This window comes from Bombus huntii, unplaced genomic scaffold (assembly GCF_024542735.1).
Source record: "Bombus huntii isolate Logan2020A unplaced genomic scaffold, iyBomHunt1.1 ctg00000087.1, whole genome shotgun sequence".
Lineage (NCBI taxonomy): Eukaryota > Metazoa > Arthropoda > Insecta > Hymenoptera > Apidae > Bombus > Bombus huntii.
Genome location: NW_026099342.1, coordinates 54,529 through 80,369, shown reverse-complemented (window position 1 = coordinate 80,369; position 25,841 = coordinate 54,529). Strand labels below are relative to the sequence as shown.

Here is a 25,841-nt window from a genome sequence, read left to right as displayed (position 1 = left end):
TTATCAAAGAATACGACAACATTACTATTGGGAAAATATGAAAAAGGAAATTCAAGATTACGTAAGAACATGTAAGGAATGTCAATTGAAGAAACTCACAAGAATAAAAGCAAAGCAACCAATGGTACTTACAGACACACCAGGTAAAGCGTTCGATAAGGTTAGTATGGATATTATAGGTCCATTACCAAAAACCCAAAAGGGAAACGAATATATATTAACTATCCAAGACTTATTAACAAAATACTCAATTGGGATTCCACTAGGAGGAATCTCTTCAGCCTCTCGGCCTATCTTAGCGGACGTTTTTGTAAAGCGATTTATTTGTCGTTTCGGGTCACCGAGAGCTATTCTCACTGATCAAGGAACGAACTTTACATCCTCACTAATGAAGAAAGTAGCAAAGAGATTCCGCATCAAACAATATACCACGACGGCATATCATCCACAAAGTAACGGTTCAATCGAAAGATCTCACCACGTGCTGATAGAATATCTCAAATTATACATTGAAAATTCCAAAAATTGGGACGAATGGGTAGAATTAGCTATGTTTTCCTATAATACCTCTGTACACGAAGGAACGAAATTCTCCCCGCACGAATTAGTTTTTGGACATCTAGCCAGAGAACCTACTGGTGAAGTAATAATCGAAGAGAACATGGAACCAACTTACGCAGAATATCTCGAAGATCTGTTCGATAAAATTAACACCGTACAACGAATGGCGAGAGAAAATTTGATAAAATCCAAACTAAGATCAAAAGAATATTACGACCGACGAATCAACCCCCAAGATTTTAAAATAGGAGATTCGATATATTTACTAAAAGAACCCAGTAAAGGAAAATTCTCCGATCAATATACTGGACCATACAAAGTGCTAGAAATCTTGCAGAACCAAAACGTCAAGATCGAAGTAAAAGGGATTCCGCGAACGGTGCATTTAAACAAGTTAAAACTAGCGCATAATCGAAATAAGCAATGAATAAAGCGATTTCAGTGGGCAACGTAGTGCGGTAGTATATGTTATAGTGCTGTTCGTCGAATAATACAGATATCGAACACCTAAAAGGAAAAAGGAAAATTATTATACGTGTTTCAATTATTGCTTAAATATAAAACGTGTTAACTTAATGAACAATTAACTAGTGAAAGTGAAAGTTACCTTGTGAACAAGTGATCAACATACAAGAAAGTGTACGTGCAAGTATAGGTTATGGATCGTTGTTCGTGGAACACAATGTATGACAGCTACCTAAAATAAGTGAATAAATTAGTTTCAATTGTCTCAGTGCAAAATACAAGGTTACTAAATGTTATAACTATATTATGGATAAATCAAAAGGAGGTGTAACACTGTCCGTCGAATAATACAGATAGCGAAAACCTAAAAAGAAAAAGGGAAAATTATTATGTGTACTCCAATTATTGTTTGAATATACAACGTGTCGATTCAATAAATAATTAAAAGAGGGGAAGTGAAAGTTACCTTGTAAACAAGTAATCATCAAACAAGAAGGTCTACATGCAAAATATGATATGGCTCCCTGCTTGCGGGACACCATGTACCAGCTGAAAATAAACGAACGAATTAACTTCAATTGCCTCAATGCAAAGAGCAGCATCGCTAAATGTTATAACGGTGCTGTGGAGGCGTGGCAGTGTTCGTCGAATGACACAGATAGCGGAAACTTGGAAAAAGAAAAGAAGTTTATTACGAGTGTTCCAATTACTGTTTGAATGTAAAACGTGTTAGTTCAACGAATAACGAAAACAGTGAAAGTGCAACTTACCTCGTGAACAATCAATCACCATACAAGGAAGTGTACATGCATGGATTTCGCAGATTAACAAAAAGAAATAAAATAGCTGATAAATATAGAAAGTGGTTAGAAAATAATTAAGATAGATTAATTGAGAGTTAGTAATAAATATAACCGGAGTAAAAGGATATTTTATTGTGTATTAATCTACGTAGTATTGTTATATTATTATATCTAACATGTAGAAGTGGATTTTGTACGCATATATGTATATAGTTACAATCCAAGTAGTATTCATAATATTTATTTTCACTGATAACAAGTACGTAAAACCTAAAATAAAACAAAGGTTTTAACAATAAAAAAAAAAAACAAAAAAAGGGGGAAGAAGAAAAAAAAAGAAGAAAAAAAAAGGAAAGAAAAAAAATATAATATATATAAATATAAAATTTTCTTTTTCTATAAAAGGTTATTCCTATTTCTGATAAACTCGAGAAACGAAAACATTATACCATGATACACTGACACAAAGATACACCACACAGAAGAAACTAATAGAGAACGCTTTAAGCTTGGCAAACTTACCGCCCGACGAATTTGCATACACCATAACCAAAACCCAGGACACATGGATTTGATCGCAGGAGAAGCGGTCCATATAGTCAAATACATTCCGGTACAAGTAAAAGTACGACATACAACAAAATGCTACTCGGAGCTATCCGTTTGGCAAGGGAATCGCACCACACAAATTCCGCCCGGACGTGCGCCAAACGTGGCGATATTCAGCACCATCGTCGGTGACCATGAGCGGAATATATACCCAAGAGGACCTGGACGCACTACGGGACCACGTCATGTTCCCGGCAGAAATATTGCAGTCTTAAACACATTGGCCAGAGGAGCGACAGGAAAAACAATCGTCCCTGGAACAGTAAACATCCTGGGATGATGGACCATAACACCGGTAGTCACTCATCAACCAACGACATCTACATCCGCCTTGAGCGAACTCAGTGACGCCATCAGTCAAATTTCCTTTGTAAATTTGAACTCCAAGGGTGGGGGTGTCACGTCCCGTGCTCCGCACGCGCCGTAACATGAACAAGTAAACTATTCTATACAAAACGCGCGAATAAGGATTTGAATGCACGAACGAACACACGGCGCTACGAAACTAAAGGAAGGATTAACAAAACGAGGGCGACTAATAAATCCAACCAGTATAAAATAAAATAGATAAAACCAGCTAATGGATTGAACGAGTTACGAACCAAACAAATAAACCGGGAAATAAGAATAACTACAAAAGGGGAAATAATTGAAACGCCAGAAATACATGTATATATAAATATATTTTAATCAATCAACTTGGAGAGTTACATATAAGTATAAACATATATGCTAGACATGTAATAAACTAGTAAATATTAGAGACAGTGCTTCCAATACTATATTAATAATTTATGAAATATAAGTATATACGAAGTCAAAAACTAATAGTCTAACGAATACATAAAACATACAATATTGTATTAAACATATATATATGTGTGCTCATTCTATCAAACAGATACATACTTAAAACTAGTCTACATTCCGGTAAAGAATTATAAAATAAGAACTACATTACGAAGCATGCATGTCTATATATAAATATATAAATTATATTCTAAACTAAACTACTATTAATGTATGCTCTTTCTACATTATTGATTCAAATCGATAATCTAAGATACATACTTAAAACTAGCCTGCATTCCGGTAAAGAATTATAAAATAAGAACTACATTACGAAACATGCATGTCTCTACATAAACATATAAATAATCTATTTTCTAAACTAAAACTACTATAGAACATACAACGCAACACTTGGGACTAAGCGACAACCTGTCGATAGCCCAAACGCTCAAAACAATTAACAGCGCAACGACTTGAGGAATTGGGTACAGAAATTCTACCATCAAACACAAATATGTAAACACACATTAAACGCACAATAATCTAGAAACAAAACCTTCAATACTATGTTGTCACAATACAAGATATATATATATATATATATATGAAATCAAATGATTGACACATAACCTCAAGTACACAACACTATATCACTAAAGAATCTAAATGAAAATCACCTTGCCAGAAATATATACATATATATGTGTGCGTGTGCGTGTTCTATCTTATTAAAAGAAATTAATATAAAATAAATAATTAACATTTCATTTCGTATGCACACTACACGGGCGAGAGAAATATACATATAAATACGTATATATATATATATATGTATGTATGTGTGAGTACATATGTTTTATATTATCGAATACTCTATAAAATAAACTACTCAAAACAATAAATAGCGCAATCGAAGAATTACAAAACATTAACCATATTGAAGTAACACACAACATAAACATATATGTATATACGTATATTCACACGAGCTATACTATTGTCACTTTAAAACAATATTAATAAATAAATGATCTAATTGCGGTAGAATAAGGAAAAACGAGCGACAGACGAAAAATTACTTCGATATCAAACAAAACTAAAGACCCGTTACTAAAACTTTACTGATGACATTTATGAGCAGCCATGTTGGATTTACACGCATCATGGCGACAGGAATATTAGGGATTAATGGAAAACAGGCGCGAGAAACAAATCATGAAAGCATATTGTTAACAATTTTCTTTAATAGACTCTATGAGCGACTACACTGTCAAATGCAAATGTAAAAATATATATAATTAATTAAAAAGGGGGAAATATAAAATTAAATATATTTAACAAACGTATAATAGATACATAGAAATATATATATATATATATATATTTCGTACATAAAAACAAAATACATCTAAAAATAATATAATAAGAAACCTCTGATGGAAATGCCTCCGCAAACATTGTCCGAACGTCGATCACCAAAGCCTAGAGGAACAACAAAAGGGGAAAAACATTAAAATCTCAAAAACAACCATAATATGCGAATATCCAAACTTACGCAAAAATAACTCAAAGAAGGAGGTCCTTGTAGCGGGAGAGCAGCGGATGTCGCGCGTGTTGCCCGAGCGAGCATCGAAGTGATAATGATGCTGCGGCCGCCAACCCTTGCACGCACCGAAGAAACACAGATAATTCCCACGGTACAGCACGTGGAAGATTCTCGCGGGAAGGACTAGATCAGCATGGAATGCTTCGAGCCTCCTAGATGCTAGCTCAGCAGAAGCACAGGACTGATAGGAACTAAGTCGACGCATGGAACCCGCATTCTCTCACGTACGATTTCAAGAAATTCAAACTGCAACATCCTGATTCCCACGGAAGCATACCCCCAGTGGACCACCATCCCGTGGGGATGGCATTATAAATAAGCGTAGCAACATAGAGCGTGGGCTTTAATCTTGGTTCATCATTATAGTGATCATTGTTATTGCCGTTCGCTCATTATTGCATTCAAAGATTTGTATAAGTATTTTGCGTTTCGGGGTCTTTTAGTTTTTTCGGTAAAGACAAGAGAGTCGCGATTAAATAAAAGAAGAATTTTAAGTCCCCATTGCTGTATTAATTCAGTTAGCGAGTTATTCAATCTGTATCGAAATAGCTAAATAAAGTAAAGGTTGATAGAAAACTATATTCGAGATTAAATAATAAACCCAACAAACTTCGACGATCACCTGAGCAGCTGGAGTAATGGCACCCGACAGCACCTTCTCCTCAAGGTAAGAAAATAAATTTTTTAAAATTTCGTCTTCTCTGATAATTTCGAGAATCAAACCAGAACTTCCTATCATCAATCTCGTCTTATTTCCGTGAAGGGTTTTGAGAATAGAATCATTGTTTAACTTTAAACAAACGTAAAGATAAATTTATATAAAACAACAAAAATCTCACATCCCTATCTAATCCAGCAACACTAAAATATATATATCCAGCTAATAAAATATATATATATAATAACCTAAGCAATTTTACATTCAAATAGAAAATCTGTTCAACGAGCAAAAATATTTATTGTACCCAGCTTTAATCCTCTCCCGTGCTAGCATCCCTGCGCATAGCAGGTTAGCCGAAAAATGGAATTCGTTTACCAGTTGCATTAGGCGTCAGTTAACGCTACCCATTAAACGTAAAAGAAAATAATAAAAATAAAATATTTTGAAATAGTCCTTAGACTACATCTGGTGGCAGCAACTACCGTATTAATTAGAAATCTAAATCAGTATTAAATACACAATAATATCATTTCAATTTATTTCCCTTCCGATTAAATTCAAAACTCAAACTATAAAAAAAAATTTTTTTCAGTAAAATTTAACTTTATATTTGATCGATTTAAACAAACAAATTAATACGTAATATTTGCTTGTTTCGACGCCTAAACGGTAGTGCATTGCATTAGCACTGTGAAATGGAGTTCAACGAGTGCTTAAACGTCGAAATATCTCCAACGGGAAGGAAATGACGGCTATTTTTCGTCAAAATCGACGAAATCTTCGCGACTTGCGAGATATTTTGCTTGTTTCGACGCTTAAACGGTTGCGCATTGCATTAGCACTGTGAAATGGAGTTCAACGAGTGCTTAAACGTCGAAATATCTCCAACGGGAAGGAAATGACGGCTATTTTTCGCTAAAATTTTCGAAATCTTCGCGATTTGCGAGATATTTTGATTGTTTCGACGCTTAAATGGTTGTGCATTGCATTAGCACTGTGAAATGGAGTTCAACGAGTGCTTAAACGTCGAAATATCTCCAACGGGAAGGAAATGACGGCTATTTTTCGTCAAAATTTACGAAATCTTCGCGATTTGCGAGATATTTTGTTTGTTTCGACGCTTAAATGGTTGTGCATTGCATTAGCACTGTGAAATGGAGTTCAACGAGTGCTTAAACGTCGAAATATCTCCAACGGGAAGGAAATGACGGCTATTTTTCGCTAAAATTTTCGAAATCTTCGCGATTTGCGAGATATTTTGATTGTTTCGACGCTTAAACGCTGTGCATTGCATTAGCACTGTGAAATGGAGTTCAACGAGTGCTTAAACGTCGAAATATCTCCAACGGGAAGGATATGACGGTTGTTTTTCCTCAAAATTTTCGAAATCTTCGCGATTTGCGAGATATTTTGATAGTTTCGACGCTTAAACGCTGTGCATTGCATTAGCACTGTGAAATGGAGTTCAACGAGTGCTTAAACGTCGAAATATCTCCAACGGGAAGGAAATGACGGCTATTTTTCGCTAAAATTTTCGAAATCTTCGCGATTTGCGAGATATTTTGATTGTTTCGACGCTTAATTGTTTGTGCATTGCATTAGCACTGTGAAATGGAGTTCAACGAGTGCTTAAACGTCGAAATATCTCCAATGGGAAGGAAATGACGGCTATTTTTCGTCAAAATTTTCGAAATATTCGCGATTTGCGAGATATTTTGATTGTTTCGACGCTTAAACGCTGTGCATTGCATTAGCACTGTGAAATGGAGTTCAACGAGTGCTTAAACGTCGAAATATCTCCAACGGGAAGGAAATGACGGCTATTTTTCATCAAAATTTTCGAAATCTTCGCGATTTGCGAAATATTTTGATTGTTTCGACGCTTAAATGGTTGTGCATTGCATTATCACTGTGAAATGGAGTTCAACGAGTGCTTAAACGTCGAAATATCTCCAACAGGATGGAAATGACGGCTATTTTTCGCTAAAATTTTCGAAATCTTCGCGATTTGCGAGATATTTTGATTCTTTCGACGCCTAAATTGTTGTGCATTGGGTTAGCACTGTGAAATGGAGTTCAACGAGTGCTTAAACGTCGAAATATCTCCAACGGGAAGGATATGACGGTTGTTTTTCCTCAAAATTTTCGAAATCTTCGCGATTTGCGAGATATTTTGATTGTTTCGACGCTTAAACGGTTGTGCATTGCATTAGCACTGTGAAATGGAGTTCAACGAGTGCTTAAACGTCGAAATATCTCCAACGGGAAGGAAATGACGTCTATTTTTCATCAAAATTTTCGAAATCCTCGCGATTTGCGAGATATTTTGATTGTTTGGACGCTTAATTGTTTGTGCATTGCATTAGCACTGTGAAATGGAGTTCAACGAGTGCTTAAACGTCGAAATATCTCCAATGGGAAGGAAATGACGGCTATTTTTCGTCAAAATTTTCGAAATATTCGCGATTTGCGAGATATTTTGATTGTTTCGACGCTTAAACGCTGTGCATTGCATTAGCACTGTGAAATGGAGTTCAACGAGTGCTTAAACGTCGAAATATCTCCAACGGGAAGGAAATGACGGCTATTTTTCGTCAAAATTTACGAAATCTTCGCGATTTGCGAGATATTTTGATTGTTTCGACGCTTAAATGGTTGAGGATTGCATTAGCACTGTGAAATGGAGTTCAACGAGTGCTTAAACGTCGAAATATCTCCAACGGGAAGGAAATGACGGCTATTTTTCGCTAAAATTTTCGAAATCTTCGCGATTTGCGAGATATTTTGATTGTTTCGACGCTTAAATGGTTGTGCATTGCATTAGCACTGTGAAATGGGGTTCAACGAGTGCTTAAACGTCGAAATATCTCCAACGGGAAGGAAATGACGGCTATTTTTCGTCAAAATTTACGAAATCTTCGCGATTTGCGAGATATTTTGATTGTTTCGACGCTTAAATGGTTGTGCATTGCATTAGCACTGTGAAATGGAGTTCAACGAGTGCTTAAACGTCGAAATATCTCCAACGGGAAGGAAATGACGGCTATTTTTCGTCAAAATTTACGAAATCTTCGCGATTTGCGAGATATTTTGTTTGTTTCGACGCTTAAATGGTTGTGCATTGCATTAGCACTGTGAAATGGAGTTCAACGAGTGCTTAAACGTCGAAATATCTCCAACGGGAAGGAAATGACGGCTATTTTTCGCTAAAATTTTCGAAATCTTCGCGATTTGCGAGATATTTTGATTGTTTCGACGCTTAATTGTTTGTGCATTGCATTAGCACTGTGAAATGGAGTTCAACGAGTGCTTAAACGTCGAAATATCTCCAACGGGAAGGAAATGACGGCTATTTTTCGCTAAAATTTTCGAAATCTTCGCGATTTGCGAGATATTTTGATTGTTTCGACGCTTAAATGGTTGTGCATTGCATTAGCACTGTGAAATGGAGTTCAACGAGTGCTTAAACGTCGAAATATCTCCAACAGGATGGAAATGACGGCTATTTTTCGCTAAAATTTTCGAAATCTTCGCGATTTGCGAGATATTTTGATTCTTTCGACGCCTAAATTGTTGTGCATTGGATTAGCACTGTGAAATGGAGTTCAACGAGTGCTTAAACGTCGAAATATCTCCAACGGGAAGGATATGACGGTTGTTTTTCCTCAAAATTTTCGAAATCTTCGCGATTTGCGAGATATTTTGATTGTTTCGACGCTTAAACGCTGTGCATTGCATTAGCACTGTGAAATGGAGTTCAACGAGTGCTTAAACGTCGAAATATCTCCAACGGGAAGGATATGACGGTTGTTTTTCCTCAAAATTTTCGAAATCTTCGCGATTTGCGAGATATTTTGATAGTTTCGACGCTTAAACGCTGTGCATTGCATTAGCACTGTGAAATGGAGTTCAACGAGTGCTTAAACGTCGAAATATCTCCAACGGGAAGGAAATGACGGCTATTTTTCGCTAAAATTTTCGAAATCTTCGCGATTTGCGAGATATTTTGATTGTTTCGACGCTTAATTGTTTGTGCATTGCATTAGCACTGTGAAATGGAGTTCAACGAGTGCTTAAACGTCGAAATATCTCCAATGGGAAGGAAATGACGGCTATTTTTCGTCAAAATTTTCGAAATATTCGCGATTTGCGAGATATTTTGATTGTTTCGACGCTTAAACGCTGTGCATTGCATTAGCACTGTGAAATGGAGTTCAACGAGTGCTTAAACGTCGAAATATCTCCAACGGGAAGGAAATGACGGCTATTTTTCGCTAAAATTTTCGAAATCTTCGCGATTTGCGAGATATTTTGATTGTTTCGACGCTTAAATGGTTGTGCATTGCATTAGCACTGTGAAATGGAGTTCAACGAGTGCTTAAACGTCGAAATATCTCCAACGGGAAGGAAATGACGGCTATTTTTCGCTAAAATTTTCGAAATCTTCGCGATTTGCGAGATATTTTGATTGTTTCGACGCTTAAATGGTTGTGCATTGCATTAGCACTGTGAAATGGAGTTCAACGAGTGCTTAAACGTCGAAATATCTCCAACGGGAAGGAAATGACGGCTATTTTTCATCAAAATTTTCGAAATCTTCGCGATTTGCGAGATATTTTGATTGTTTCGACGCTTAAACGTTGTGCATTGCATTAGCACTGTGAAATGGAGTTCAACGAGTGCTTAAACGTCGAAATATCTCCAACGGGAAGGATATGACGGTTGTTTTTCCTCAAAATTTTCGAAATATTCGCGATTTGCGAGATATTTTGATAGTTTCGACGCTTAAACTCTGTGCATTGCATTAGCACTGTGAAATGGAGTTCAACGAGTGCTTAAACGTCGAAATATCTCCAACGGGAAGGAAATGACGGCTATTTTTCATCAAAATTTTCGAAATCTTCGCGATTTGCGAGATATTTTGATTGTTTCGACGCTTAAATGGTTGAGGATTGCATTAGCACTGTGAAATGGAGTTCAACGAGTGCTTAAACGTCGAAATATCTCCAACGGGAAGGAAATGACGGCTATTTTTCGCTAAAATTTTCGAAATCTACGCGATTTGCGAGATATTTTGATTGTTTCGACGCTTAAATGGTTGTGCATTGCATTAGCACTGTGAAATGGAGTTCAACGAGTGCTTAAACGTCGAAATATCTCCAACAGGATGGAAATGACGGCTATTTTTCGCTAAAATTTTCGAAATCTTCGCGATTTGCGAGATATTTTGATTCTTTCGACGCCTAAATTGTTGTGCATTGGATTAGCACTGTGAAATGGAGTTCAACGAGTGCTTAAACGTCGAAATATCTCCAACGGGAAGGATATGACGGTTGTTTTTCCTCAAAATTTTCGAAATCTTCGCGATTTGCGAGATATTTTGATTGTTTCGACGCTTAATTGTTTGTGCATTGCATTAGCACTGTGAAATGGAGTTCAACGAGTGCTTAAACGTCGAAATATCTCCAACGGGAAGGAAATGACGGTTGTTTTTCCTCAAAATTTTCGAAATCTTCGCGATTTGCGAGATATTTTGATTGTTTCGACGCTTAAACGCTGTGCATTGCATGAGCACTGTGAAATGGAGTTCAACGAGTGCTTAAACGTCGAAATATCTGCAACGGGAAGGAAATGACGGCTGTTTTTCCTCAAAATTTTCGAAATCTTCGCGATTTGCGAGATATTTTGACAGTTTCGACGCTTAATTGTTTGTGCATTGCATTAGCACTGTGAAATGGAGTTCAACGAGTGCTTAAACGTCGAAATATCTCCAATGGGAAGGAAATGACGGCTATTTTTCGCCAAAATTTTCGAAATATTCGCGATTTGCGAGATATTTTGATTGTTTCGACGCTTAAACGCTGTGCATTGCATTAGCACTGTGAAATGGAGTTCAACGAGTGCTTAAACGTCGAAATATCTCCAACGGGAAGGAAATGACGGCTATTTTTCATCAAAATTTTCGAAATCTTCGCGATTTGCGAGATATTTTGATTGTTTCGACGCTTAAATGGTTGAGGATTGCATTAGCACTGTGAAATGGAGTTCAACGAGTGCTTAAACGTCGAAATATCTCCAACGGGAAGGAAATGACGGCTATTTTTCGCTAAAATTTTCGAAATCTTCGCGATTTGCGAGATATTTTGATTGTTTCGACGCTTAAAGGGTTGTGCGTTGCATTAGCACTGTGAAATGGAGTTCAACGAGTGCTTAAACGTCGAAATATCTCCAACGGGAAGGAAATGACGGCTATTTTTCGCTAAAATTTTCGAAATCTTCGCGATTTGCGAGATATTTTGATTGTTTCGACGCTTAAATGGTTGTGCATTGCATTAGCACTGTGAAATGGAGTTCAACGAGTGCTTAAACGTCGAAATATCTCCAACGGGAAGGAAATGACGGCTATTTTTCATCAAAATTTTCGAAATCTTAGCGATTTGCGAGATACTTTGATTGTTTCGACGCTTAAACGGTTGTGCATTGCATTAGCACTGTGAAATGGAGTTCAACGAGTGCTTAAACGTCGAAATATCTCCAACGGGAAGGATATGACGGTTGTTTTTCCTCAAAATTTTCGAAATCTTCGCGATTTGCGAGATATTTTGATTGTTTCGACGCTTAAACGCTGTGCATTGCATTAGCACTGTGAAATGGAGTTCAACGAGTGCTTAAACGTCGAAATATCTCCAACGGGAAGGAAATGACGGCTATTTTTCATCAAAATTTTCGAAATCTTCGCGATTTGCGAGATATTTTGATTGTTTCGACGCTTAAATGGTTGTGCATTGCATTAGCACTGTGAAATGGAGTTCAACGAGTGCTTAAACGTCGAAATATCTCCAACAGGATGGAAATGACGGCTATTTTTCGCTAAAATTTTCGAAATCTTCGCGATTTGCGAGATATTTTGATTCTTTCGACGCCTAAATTGTTGTGCATTGGATTAGCACTGTGAAATGGAGTTCAACGAGTGCTTAAACGTCGAAATATCTCCAACGGGAAGGATATGATGGTTGTTTTTCCTCAAAATTTTAGAAATCTTCGCGATTTGCGAGATATTTTGATTGTTTCGGCGCTTAAACGCTGTGCATTGCATTAGCACTGTGAAATGGAGTTCAACGAGTGCTTAAACGTCGAAATATCTCCAACGGGAAGGAAATGACGGCTGTTTTTCCTCAAAATTTTCGAAATCTTCGCGATTTGCGAGATATTTTGATAGTTTCGACGCTTAAACGCTGTGCATTGCATTAGCACTGTGAAATGGAGTTCAACGAGTGCTTAAACGTCGAAACATCTCCAACGGGAAGCAAATGACGGCTATTTTTCTCTGAAATTTTCGAAATCTTCGCGATTTGCGAGATATTTTGATTGTTTCGACGCTTAAATGGTTGTGCATTGCATTAGCACTGTGAAATGGAGTTCAACGAGTGCTTAAACGTCGAAATATCTCCAACGGGAAGGAAATGACGGCTATTTTTCGCTAAAATTTTCGAAATCTTCGCGATTTGCGAGATATTTTGATTGTTTCGACGCTTAAATGGTTGTGCATTGCATTAGCACTGTGAAATGGAGTTCAACGAGTGCTTAAACGTCGAAATATCTCCAACGGGAAGGAAATGACGGCTATTTTTCGCTAAAATTTTCGAAATCTTCGCGATTTGCGAGATATTTTGATTGTTTCGACGCTTAAACGTTGTGCATTGCATTAGCACTGTGAAATGGAGTTCAACGAGTGCTTAAACGTCGAAATATCTCCAACGGGAAGGAAATGACGGCTATTTTTCGCTAAAATTTTCGAAATCTTCGCGATTTGCGAGATATTTTGATTGTTTCGACGCTTAAAGGGTTGTGCGTTGCATTAGCACTGTGAAATGGAGTTCAACGAGTGCTTAAACGTCGAAATATCTCCAACGGGAAGGAAATGACGGCTATTTTTCGCTAAAATTTTCGAAATCTTCGCGATTTGCGAGATATTTTGATTCTTTCGACGCCTAAATTGTTGTGCATTGGATTAGCACTGTGAAATGGAGTTCAACGAGTGCTTAAACGTCGAAATATCTCCAACGGGAAGGATATGACGGTTGTTTTTCCTCAAAATTTTCGAAATCTTCGCGATTTGCGAGATATTTTGATTGTTTCGACGCTTAATTGTTTGTGCATTGCATTAGCACTGTGAAATGGAGTTCAACGAGTGCTTAAACGTCGAAATATCTCCAACGGGAAGGAAATGACGGTTGTTTTTCCTCAAAATTTTCGAAATCTTCGCGATTTGCGAGATATTTTGATTGTTTCGACGCTTAAACGCTGTGCATTGCATGAGCACTGTGAAATGGAGTTCAACGAGTGCTTAAACGTCGAAATATCTCCAACGGGAAGGAAATGACGGCTATTTTTCATCAAAATTTTCGAAATCTTCGCGATTTGCGAGATATTTTGATTGTTTCGACGCTTAAATGGTTGAGGATTGCATTAGCACTGTGAAATGGAGTTCAACGAGTGCTTAAACGTCGAAATATCTCCAACGGGAAGGAAATGACGGCTATTTTTCGCTAAAATTTTCGAAATCTTCGCGATTTGCGAGATATTTTGATTGTTTCGACGCTTAAAGGGTTGTGCGTTGCATTAGCACTGTGAAATGGAGTTCAACGAGTGCTTAAACGTCGAAATATCTCCAACGGGAAGGAAATGACGGCTATTTTTCGCTAAAATTTTCGAAATCTTCGCGATTTGCGAGATATTTTGATTGTTTCGACGCTTAAACGGTTGTGCATTGCATTAGCACTGTGAAATGGAGTTCAACGAGTGCTTAAACGTCGAAATATCTCCAACGGGAAGGAAATGACGGCTATTTTTCATCAAAATTTTCGAAATCTTAGCGATTTGCGAGATACTTTGATTGTTTCGACGCTTAAACGGTTGTGCATTGCATTAGCACTGTGAAATGGAGTTCAACGAGTGCTTAAACGTCGAAATATCTCCAACGGGAAGGATATGACGGTTGTTTTTCCTCAAAATTTTCGAAATCTTCGCGATTTGCGAGATATTTTGATTGTTTCGACGCTTAAACGCTGTGCATTGCATTAGCACTGTGAAATGGAGTTCAACGAGTGCTTAAACGTCGAAATATCTCCAACGGGAAGGAAATGACGGCTATTTTTCATCAAAATTTTCGAAATCTTCGCGATTTGCGAGATATTTTGATTGTTTCGACGCTTAAATGGTTGTGCATTGCATTAGCACTGTGAAATGGAGTTCAACGAGTGCTTAAACGTCGAAATATCTCCAACAGGATGGAAATGACGGCTATTTTTCGCTAAAATTTTCGAAATCTTCGCGATTTGCGAGATATTTTGATTCTTTCGACGCCTAAATTGTTGTGCATTGGATTAGCACTGTGAAATGGAGTTCAACGAGTGCTTAAACGTCGAAATATCTCCAACGGGAAGGATATGACGGTTGTTTTTCCTCAAAATTTTAGAAATCTTCGCGATTTGCGAGATATTTTGATTGTTTCGGCGCTTAAACGCTGTGCATTGCATTAGCACTGTGAAATGGAGTTCAACGAGTGCTTAAACGTCGAAATATCTCCAACGGGAAGGAAATGACGGCTGTTTTTCCTCAAAATTTTCGAAATCTTCGCGATTTGCGAGATATTTTGATAGTTTCGACGCTTAAACGCGGTGCATTGCATTAGCACTGTGAAATGGAGATCAACGAGTGCTTAAACGTCGAAACATCTCCAACGGGAAGCAAATGACGGCTATTTTTCTCTGAAATTTTCGAAATCTTCGCGATTTGCGAGATATTTTGATTGTTTCGACGCTTAAATGGTTGTGCATTGCATTAGCACTGTGAAATGGAGTTCAACGAGTGCTTAAACGTCGAAATATCTCCAACGGGAAGGAAATGACGGCTATTTTTCGCTAAAATTTTCGAAATCTTCGCGATTTGCGAGATATTTTGATTGTTTCGACGCTTAAATGGTTGTGCATTGCATTAGCACTGTGAAATGGAGTTCAACGAGTGCTTAAACGTCGAAATATCTCCAACGGGAAGGAAATGACGGCTATTTTTCGCTAAAATTTTCGAAATCTTCGCGATTTGCGAGATATTTTGATTGTTTCGACGCTTAAACGTTGTGCATTGCATTAGCACTGTGAAATGGAGTTCAACGAGTGCTTAAACGTCGAAATATCTCCAACGGGAAGGAAATGACGGCTATTTTTCGCTAAAATTTTCGAAATCTTCGCGATTTGCGAGATATTTTGATTGTTTCGACGCTTAAATGGTTGTGCATTGCATTAGCACTGTGAAATGGAGTTCAACGAGTGCTTAAACGTCGAAATATCTCCAACGGGAAGGAAATGACGGCTATTTTTCCTCAAAATTTTCGAAATCTTCGCGATTTGCGAGATATTTTGATTGTTTCGACGCTTAAGCGCTGTGCATTGCATTAGCACTGTGAAATGGAGTTCAACGAGTGCTTAAACGTCGAAAAATCTCCAACGGGAAGGAAATGACGGCTCTATTTCGCTAAAATTTCCGAAATCTTCGCGATTTGCGAGATATTTTGATTGTTTCGACGCTTAAATGGTTGTGCATTGCATTAGCACTGTGAAATGGAGTTCAACGAGTGCTTAAACGTCGAAATATCTACAACGGGAAGGAAATGACGGCTATTTTTCGCTAAAATTTTCGAAATCTACGCGATTTGCGAGATATTTTGATTGTTTCGACGCTTAAATGGTTGTGCATTGCATTAGCACTGTGAAATGGAGTTCAACGAGTGCTTAAACGTCGAAATATCTCCAACGGGAAGGAAATGACGTCTATTTTTCGCTAAAATTTTCGAAATCTTCGTGATTTGCGAGATATTTTGATTGTTTCGATGCTTAAATGGTTGTGAATTGCATTAGCACTGTGAAATGGAGTTCAACGAGTGCTTAAACGTCGAAATATCTCCAACGGGAAGGAAATGACGGCTATTTTGCCTCAAAATTTTCGAAATCTTCGCGATTTGCGAGATATTTTGATTGTTTCGACGCTTAAACGCTGTGCATTGCATTAGCACTGTGAAATGGAGTTCAACGAGTGCTTAAACGTCGAAATATCTCCAACGGGAAGGAAATGACTGCTATTTTTCGCTAAAATTTTCGAAATCTTCGCGATTTGCGAGATATTTTGATTTTTTCGACGCTTATATGGTTGTGCATTGCATTAGCACTGTGAAATGGAGTTCAACGAGTGCTTAAACGTCGAAATATCTCCAACGGGAAGGAAATGGCGGCTATTTTTCATCAAAATTTTCGAAATCTTCGCGATTTGCGAGATATTTTGATTGTTTCGACGCTTAAATTGTTGTGCATTGCATTAGCACTGTGAAATGGAGTTCAACGAGTGCTTAAACGTCGAAATATCTCCAACGGGAAGGAAATGACGGCTATTTTTCGCTAAAATTTTCGAAATCTTCGCGATTTGCGAGATATTTTGATTGTTTCGACGCTTAAATGGTTGTGCATTGCATTAGCACTGTGAAATGGAGTTCAACGAGTGCTTAAACGTCGAAATATCTCCAACGGGAAGGAAATGACGGCTGTTTTTCCTCAAAATTTTCGAAATCTTCGCGATTTGCGAGATATTTTGATAGTTTCGACGCTTAAACGCTGTGCATTGCATTAGCACTGTGAAATGGAGTTCAACGAGTGCTTAAACGTCGAAACATCTCCAACGGGAAGGAAATGACGGCTATTTTTCGCTAAAATTTTCGAAATCTTCGCGTTTTGCGAGATATTTTGATTGTTTCGACGCTTAAATGGTTGTGCATTGCATTAGCACTGTGAAATGGAGTTCAACGAGTGCTTAAACGTCGAAATATCTCCAACAGGATGGAAATGACGGCTATTTTTCGCTAAAATTTTCGAAATCTTCGCGATTTGCGAGATATTTTGATTCTTTCGACGCCTAAATTGTTGTGCATTGGATTAGCACTGTGAAATGGAGTTCAACGAGTGCTTAAACGTCGAAATATCTCCAACGGGAAGGATATGACGGTTGTTTTTCCTCAAAATTTTCGAAATCTTCGCGATTTGCGAGATATTTTGATTGTTTCGACGCTTAAACGCTGTGCATTGCATTAGCACTGTGAAATGGAGTTCAACGAGTGCTTAAACGTCGAAATATCTCCAACGGGAAGGATATGACGGTTGTTTTTCCTCAAAATTTTCGAAATCTTCGCGATTTGCGAGATATTTTGATAGTTTCGACGCTTAAACGCTGTGCATTGCATTAGCACTGTGAAATGGAGTTCAACGAGCGCTTAAACGTCGAAATATCTCCAACGGGAAGGAAATGACGGCTATTTTTCATCAAAATTTTCGAAATCTTCGCGATTTGCGAGATATTTTGATTGTTTCGACGCTTAAATGGTTGAGGATTGCATTAGCACTGTGAAATGGAGTTCAACGAGTGCTTAAACGTCGAAATATCTCCAACGGGAAGGAAATGACGGCTATTTTTCGCTAAAATTTTCGAAATCTTCGCGATTTGCGAGATATTTTGATTGTTTCGACGCTTAAATGGTTGTGCATTGCATTAGCACTGTGAAATGGAGTTCAACGAGTGCTTAAACGTCGAAATATCTCCAACAGGATGGAAATGACGGCTATTTTTCGCTAAAATTTTCGAAATCTTCGCGATTTGCGAGATATTTTGATTCTTTCGACGCCTAAATTGTTGTGCATTGGATTAGCACTGTGAAATGGAGTTCAACGAGTGCTTAAACGTCGAAATATCTCCAACGGGAGGGATATGACGGTTGTTTTTCCTCAAAATTTTCGAAATCTTCGCGATTTGCGAGATATTTTGATTGTTTCGACGCTTAAACGCTGTGCATTGCATTAGCACTGTGAAATGGAGTTCAACGAGTGCTTAAACGTCGAAATATCTCCAACGGGAAGGATATGACGGTTGTTCTTCCTCAAAATTTTCGAAATCTTCGCGATTTGCGAGATATTTTGATAGTTTCGACGCTTAAACGCTGTGCATTGCATTAGCACTGTGAAATGGAGTTCAACGAGTGCTTAAACGTCGAAATATCTCCAACGGGAAGGAAATGACGGCTATTTTTCGCTAAAATTTTCGAAATCTTCGCGATTTGCGAGATATTTTGATTGTTCCGACGCTTAAATGGTTGTGCATTGCATTAGCACTGTGAAATGGAGTTCAACGAGTGCTTGAACGTCGAAATATCTACAACGGGAAGGAAATGACGGCTATTTTTCATCAAAATTTTCGAAATCTTCGCGATTTGCGAGATATTTTGATTGTTTCGACGCTTAAATGGTTGTGCATTGCATTAGCACTGTGAAATGGAGTTCAACGAGTGCTTAAACGTCGAAATATCTCCAACGGGAAATAAATGACGGCTATTTTTCGCTAAAATTTTCGAAATCTTCGCGATTTGCGAGATATTTTGATTGTTTCGACGCTTAAATGGTTGTGCATTGCATTAGCACTGTGAAATGGAGTTCAACGAGTGCTTAAACGTCGAAATATCTCCAACGGGAAGGAAATGACGGCTATTTTTCGCTAAAATTTTCGAAATCTTCGCGATTTGCGAGATATTTTGATTGTTTCGTCGCTTAAACGCTGTGCATTGCATTAGCACTGTGAAATGGAGTTCAACGAGTGCTTAAACGTCGGAATATCTCCAACGGGAAGGAAATGACGGCTATATTTCATCAAAATTTTCGAAATCTTCGCGATTTGTGAGATATTTTGATTGTTTCGACGCTTAAATGGTTGTGCATTGCATTAGCACTGTGAAATGGAGTTCAACGAGTGCTTGAACGTCGAAATATCTACAACGGGAAGGAAATGACGGCTATTTTTCATCAAAATTTTCGAAATCTTCGCGATTTGCGAGATATTTTGATTGTTTCGACGCTTAAATGGTAGTGCATTGCATTAGCACTGTGAAATGGAGTTCAACGAGTGCTTAAACGTCGAAATATCTCCAACGGGAAGGAAATGACGGCTATTTTTCGCTAAAATTTTCGAAATCTTCGCGATTTGCGAGATATTTTGATTGTTTCGACGCTTAAATGGTTGTGCATTGCATTAGCACTGTGAAATGGAGTTCAACGAGTGCTTGAACATCGAAATATCTACAACGGGAAGGAAATGACGGCTATTTTTCATCAAAATTTTCGAAATCTTCGCGATTTGCGAGATATTTTGATTGTTTCGACGCTTAAATGGTTGTGCATTGCATTAGCACTGTGAAATGGAGTTCCACGAGTGCTTAAACGTCGAAATATCTCCAACGGGAAGGAAATGACGGCTATTTTTCGCTAAAATTTTCGAAATCTTCGCGATTTGCGAGATATTTTGATTGTTTCGACGCTTAAATGGTTGTGCATTGCATTTGCACTGTGAAATGGAGTTCAACGAGTGCTTAAACGTCGAAATATCTCCAACGGGAAGGAAATGACGGCTATTTTTCGCTAAAATTTTCGAAATCTTCGCGATTTGCGAGATATTTTGATTGTTTCGACGCTTAAACGTTGTGCATTGCATTAGCACTGTGAAATGGAGTTCAACGAGTGCTTAAACGTCGAAATATCTCCAACGGGAAGGAAATGACGGCTATTTTTCGCTAAAATTTTCGAAATCTTCGCGATTTGCGAGATATTTTGATTGTTTCGACGCTTAAATGGTTGTGCATTGCATTAGCACTGTGAAATGGAGTTCAACGAGTGCTTAAACGTCGAAATATCTCCAACGGGAAGGAAATGACGGCTATTTTTCGCTAAAATTTTCGAAATCTTCGCGATTTGCGAGATATTTTGATTGTTTCGACGCTTAAACGTTGTGCATTGCATTAGCACTGTGAAATGGAGTTCAACGAGTGCTTAAACGTCGAAATATCTCCAACGGGAAGGAAATGACGGCTATTTTTCGCTAAAATTTTCGAAATCTTCGCGATTTGCGAGATATTTTGATTGTTTCGACGCTTAAATGGTTGTGCATTGCATTAGCACTGTGAAATGGAGTTCAACGAGTGCTCAAACGTCGAAATATCTCCAACGGGAAGGAAATGACGGCTATTTTTCGCTAAAATTTTCGAAATCTTCGCGATTTGCGAGATATTTTGATTGTTTCGACGCTTAAACGTTGTGCATTGCATTAGCACTGTGAAATCGCCCTCGTTTTGTTAATCCTTCCTTTCGTTTCGTAGTGCCGTGTGTTCGTTTGTGCATTCAAATCCTTATTCGCGTGTTTTGTATAGAATGGTTTTCTTGTTCTTGTTACGGCGTGTGCGGAGCGCGGGACGTGACACCCCCGCCCTTGAAGTTCAAATTTCCAAAGGAAATTTGACTGATGGTATCTCTGAGTTCGCTCAAGGCGGACGTAGATGTCGTTGGTAGTTGAGTGACTACCGGTGTTATCGATATCCCTTGAGGTTGTGCTGTTTGATCATCGATATTTCGTCTTCTTTTGAGGTATCGTAGCGGGTGGGTGACTGAGCCGCATATTGCTCCTAATAGGGCGATTCCACATTCGTAAGTTTCACGTAACTGGTATCCGTGTGCGGCTATATCTATTATTGTTTTGATTAGTTTAAATATTGCGAGTATTCCAAATATTGCTGCACTGACAGTTCCAAATTCCATAAAACCAGTCCATAAGCTTGATACGGTATTTTTCGCTATTGTCGTTAATGTGTTTTGTCCATCATTCCCAGGATGTTTACTGTTCCAGGGACGATTGTTTTTCCTGTTGCTCCTCTCGCCAATGCGTTCGAGACTGCAGATTTTCTGCCGGGAACATGACGTGGCTTCCGCTCGTGGCCAACGACGATGGTGCTGAATATCGCCACGTTTGGCGCACGTCCGGGTGGAGTTCCTGTGGTGCGATTCCTTTGCCAAACGGGTAGTTCCGAGTAGCATTTTGTTGTATGTCGTACCTTTACTTGTACCGGAATGCATTTGACTATATGGATCGCTTCTCCTGCGATCAGAGCCATGTGTCCTGGGTTTTGGTTATGGTGTATGCAAATTCGTCGGGCGGTAAGTTTGCCAAGCTTAAAGCGTTCTCTGTTAGTTTCTTCTGTGTGGTGTATCTTTGTGTCAGTGTATCATGGTATAATGTTTTCATTTCTCGAGTTTATCAGAAATAGTAATAACCTTTTATAGAAAAAGAAAATTTTATATTTATATATATTTGTTAAGGAAATTCGAGGATTTGGGAATACAAATTATTGCCTATATTTCCCACACAACAGTTATACATCTATATTACTCTCTGAAGAACGTCTTGCACGCACGCTGGTCGCCAACCGACTATCCTAGATTCTGCTAACATCTGGCAACAGTCTTTTGTCTCCACTAAGCCTTGACGCCCTCTGGCCCTTACACACACACTCTCATGTACAGTGTAAATGTATCACTTCCCTAACAATATTATATTTTTTTTCTTTCCTTTTTTTTCTTCTTTATTTTTCTTCTTCCCCTTTTTCTTTCTTTTTTTTTTGTTTTTTTTTATTGTTAAAACCTTTGATTTATTTTAGGTTTTACGTACTTGTTATCAGTGAAAATAAATATTATGAATACTACTTGGCTTGTAATTATATACATGTCGGAGATGAAAGGAAAGCCGAAGCCTTTCCTTGGAAATTTTGGGAACATCCTCTAGTACCTTAGCCTAGATTTTATTATAGTTGTAATTGCTTAAGATTTGTAATAAGCGAGATTGGGTTCGAGGTGACAATCGGTCGCTGAACGTAGCCACGGTCACGGGATGGATGTTTTATCTAACGGAGGTCTGGAGTGGTTGTATGTGTTTTCCGAGAAATGTGGTTGTGGCGGCATGCGGCCTCGAGAGCGGGCCTAGCCACGTGTGATGTTGCCTCGGAGGTGCCGATGCAATGGGACATACATTGTATTAGTAATCAAAACTCCAGGCAGAAACTGCCTAGCAACGGCGTTTGGAACTTTCTCGATGCTTCCAACGAGTGTGCCTAGCAACGGCGTTTGGAACCTTCTCGATGCTTCCAAACGGGTATAGAAAACAAAATGCAATCGTACAGGGAGAAAAATCACCACGAGGCTGGCATTCTTGCGATTGCCTTGGAGAGTGATACATCGAGCATTTTCGACGATCGCATTTGCGTCTAAGTTAGTTTCGCTTAGTAAGGAGTTATCCCGGTGACCGTGGATTCGTTTGAACTCAAACATTGCTAATAGTATTATTTAATTTAATTATTCGTAGATCGTATTATTCATTAGGCTTAGTGTTTGTTAGACTGATTATTAGTTGTACTTATTATTTGTTAAGCTTAGTGATAGACCTGTATATACGTGTAAATAAAATCTCGGCTTTGTGAAACGATGGCTAGTCCACACGAAGAGTCGTCGCGCGCCCAAAATTCGAATCGTGATCCGACATACATATATGCGTACGTATTGGTAAGTAGTATAAATGAGATTTGTTTTATTGTTATAAATATATAAGTATATATCATCAATAGGAATAAATATCACAAATGTACCTTGTCTTCGAGTATATATATATATATATATATATATATATATATATATATATATATATATATATATATATATATATATATATATATATATATATATATATATAGTGGTGAACATAAGTGAAAATTATATGCATAGTTATAAATATTGTTTGTTTACAGGTGGATAGCATCAGTATTTGGTTTCGTACAAATACTTTACAGTTCCACTGTGTGAATTGCTATTCATGTTGTTCCATCCGTCGTTCAGAAAATGGTTGATGAGTTCGCCATCAGTTCTGTACACACATATAAAAATAGTTAATGTATATATGTAGTATCGTGAGTGAGAGGCCTGGGAGTTGGCGGGTGATCCGCGTGGAATGTCGCGAGAGCCGAGGCGTTTGTTTTTGATCGCGTAGTTTTGGAAAGAGGAGACCTACGTGATCTTGGCCACGAGCGGTTGCCAAGGGACGGGAGAAAAGGAATCAACAAACAGAGTTTGCGAGTGGCGTTGCCGAGAGAGTGTTGATTGCATTTTGTGAAAGTCGAGTCGTTATCTAATTATTTAGTTGTGCTGTTTTCTGTACGTTTGGTGTGAATAGTTCAGGTTGAACAACAATCGTCTTTTTCTGTCCGATTAACATCTGTATCATCCATTCCTTGTAAATATATTATATCACGATATTACATATATATATTATTTATTTTTTTTTATATATATAATTTTCGTTTGGATCTGTTCCTTTGTACGAATACTGTATCCCTGTATATAATATAATATATATAATATGTTATAATTATGTTAGTTGTTATTTATTATATATATTTTCCTTAACTCTCTCCCCCTTTTCCTTGTTTTTTTTTTTTTTTTTTTTTATTAGTACCTAACATTCCTATTATGATGCTGTATTGTATTGCATTGGCTGTTATTTGTATGTGCGCGCGACAAATTTTTCAACATGGTCGCTCGCGTGTCTCTTTGGTATGGCGTTGGTTTAATGTCAACAGTAACGTGTTGTTGAAATAACTAATTAATTGTTAATCACTATAATTTTATTCAGTAGTGTTTTGTAATATTGTTTTGTGTTTCATGATATTTTGTGTGTCAATACCGTGTGCTACTTTAATGTGATAGCATGGATTGTATTGTTACCGAATTTCAATAGTCATTGTTTTGATTATACGTGACTTGCATTTATGTAAGTCTCGTTTAATTTAGTTAATGTTTTGTGTATTGTGTTACCAGTTATTTCGTGTAGCATAACTTTATTCCTTCGCACCGAGGTCAGTTATGTCTTGTCGTTAATATTTAGTTAGTCTATCTTGATTAATATATATATTTAACAAATATTTAAGAAACAATGGCGAGTGTAGTGGAATCGTTGGACGAAGAAATGGTTTTGACATTGTCGGAAAAGCTTAAAGCATGGGATGCGAACTTTCGCGATATGAGTGCAAAACTCGCCGAATTACAAAGCGGCTTATTCGAACTTAAAACAAAACAAGAACCTAAAACACCCGTATCGCCGCCGACAACGCAACAAGAGACGGTCCAGCCGAGTGGACATACCCAGCCAATTAAGCTAAAAGATGCGATCGAATCGGTGCCAGTGTTTGACGGATATCGACCATCGGTATTCCACTTTTTAAGAGCTTGTGAGCGCGCGCGAAATATGATTTCCAGATATCAAGAACCTCAATTGGTAAAATTGTTAGTAAATAAGCTCCGTGGACACGCGCTCCTCGCCATCGAAGACACAGAATTAACGAGTCTAAACGATTTCGGAAACAAATTGAAGGATCTATTCGGCCCAAAGAAATCTCTTAACGAATATAAAGGGGAATTAGGAACGATATTTCAACGACCCGGGGAAGACATATTAGATTATATGGATCGCGTTAGAAATCTTAGATTGGCAATAATGGACGGAGAAAGAGGCGACTACGGCATCATATCCCCCGATATCCAAGATACTATAGATTGGGAAACGAAAGAAGCTTTCGTTAAAGGACTTCCGAACGAGGTATATGTGCGAGTAAAAATAGCAGGGTACCATACTTTAGAAGATGCGTATCGTCAAGCCGACAAAGCAACACACGAATTGAAACAAATAACCGATAGAACGCGACCCCAACGACCGACACCCTCGAACTATTATAGACGCGACAACGCACATCCTTCGAACACTAACAACAATATCAGGAACAACCGCCAAGATCGAAGATCGCTACCTCCATCGCAGAATTTTTTGAATTCTACAAGACAAAATATCACGTGTAACTATTGCAAAAAACCCGGGCATCTAGTGAAAGACTGTTACAAATTTAAAGCCCGAGTAGATGCCGGATTAATCGTACCCTATGCTTCGAGACCATCGGGAAACCAAACACGTCCTTCGGGAGAATGGGGCGAGCCACGAAGGAACGATACGCCGAATCGCCCAAGAGTACAGGCGGCAACCAGGCGACCGGCGCCGACGGCAACAAACAGAACGAGGACAGCCACCCCCGCGAGATCGACTCCACCACCCATAACGAGAGACAGAGCGAACGCAATGCCGACCATAAGATCGAACGAACAACCACTAAATATTGTGGGGGAGTCATCCCACAACCAAACGAGGTCACAGACAGAGAATCCAGAATCTCAAGGCAAAAGGAAAAGAGTGAAGCACAAGCAACCGGCGAAGGAAAATCATCAGGAGTTGAATTCAGATTCGGAAGGCGACCTCTCCGAATTATTTCAATAAAATTTAACGATTCCCCAACGAACCCAACTGCACGAATAGTTTCCCCAGATCTAAAGACTAAGAC

General features: G+C 38.2%; 1 long non-coding RNA gene across 3 annotated transcripts in view; it reads right to left on the bottom strand.

Moving 5' to 3' along the window:
• Positions 1-25,841, bottom strand: part of LOC126876632 (uncharacterized) — a 42,824-nt gene that overhangs the window by 10,301 nt on the left and 6,682 nt on the right. The window contains exons 1-3 of one of the 3 annotated variants that reach the window (XR_007694389.1): positions 4,786-5,777; positions 2,352-4,712; positions 2,023-2,099 (exon numbers count right to left, since the gene is read on the bottom strand). This is a non-coding gene — a long non-coding RNA (uncharacterized LOC126876632). Of the gene's footprint in view, positions 1-2,022; positions 2,100-2,351; positions 4,713-4,785; positions 5,778-25,841 lie in introns of those variants that run through there. The other 2 variants (XR_007694390.1, XR_007694391.1) reach the window with 2 other exon arrangements.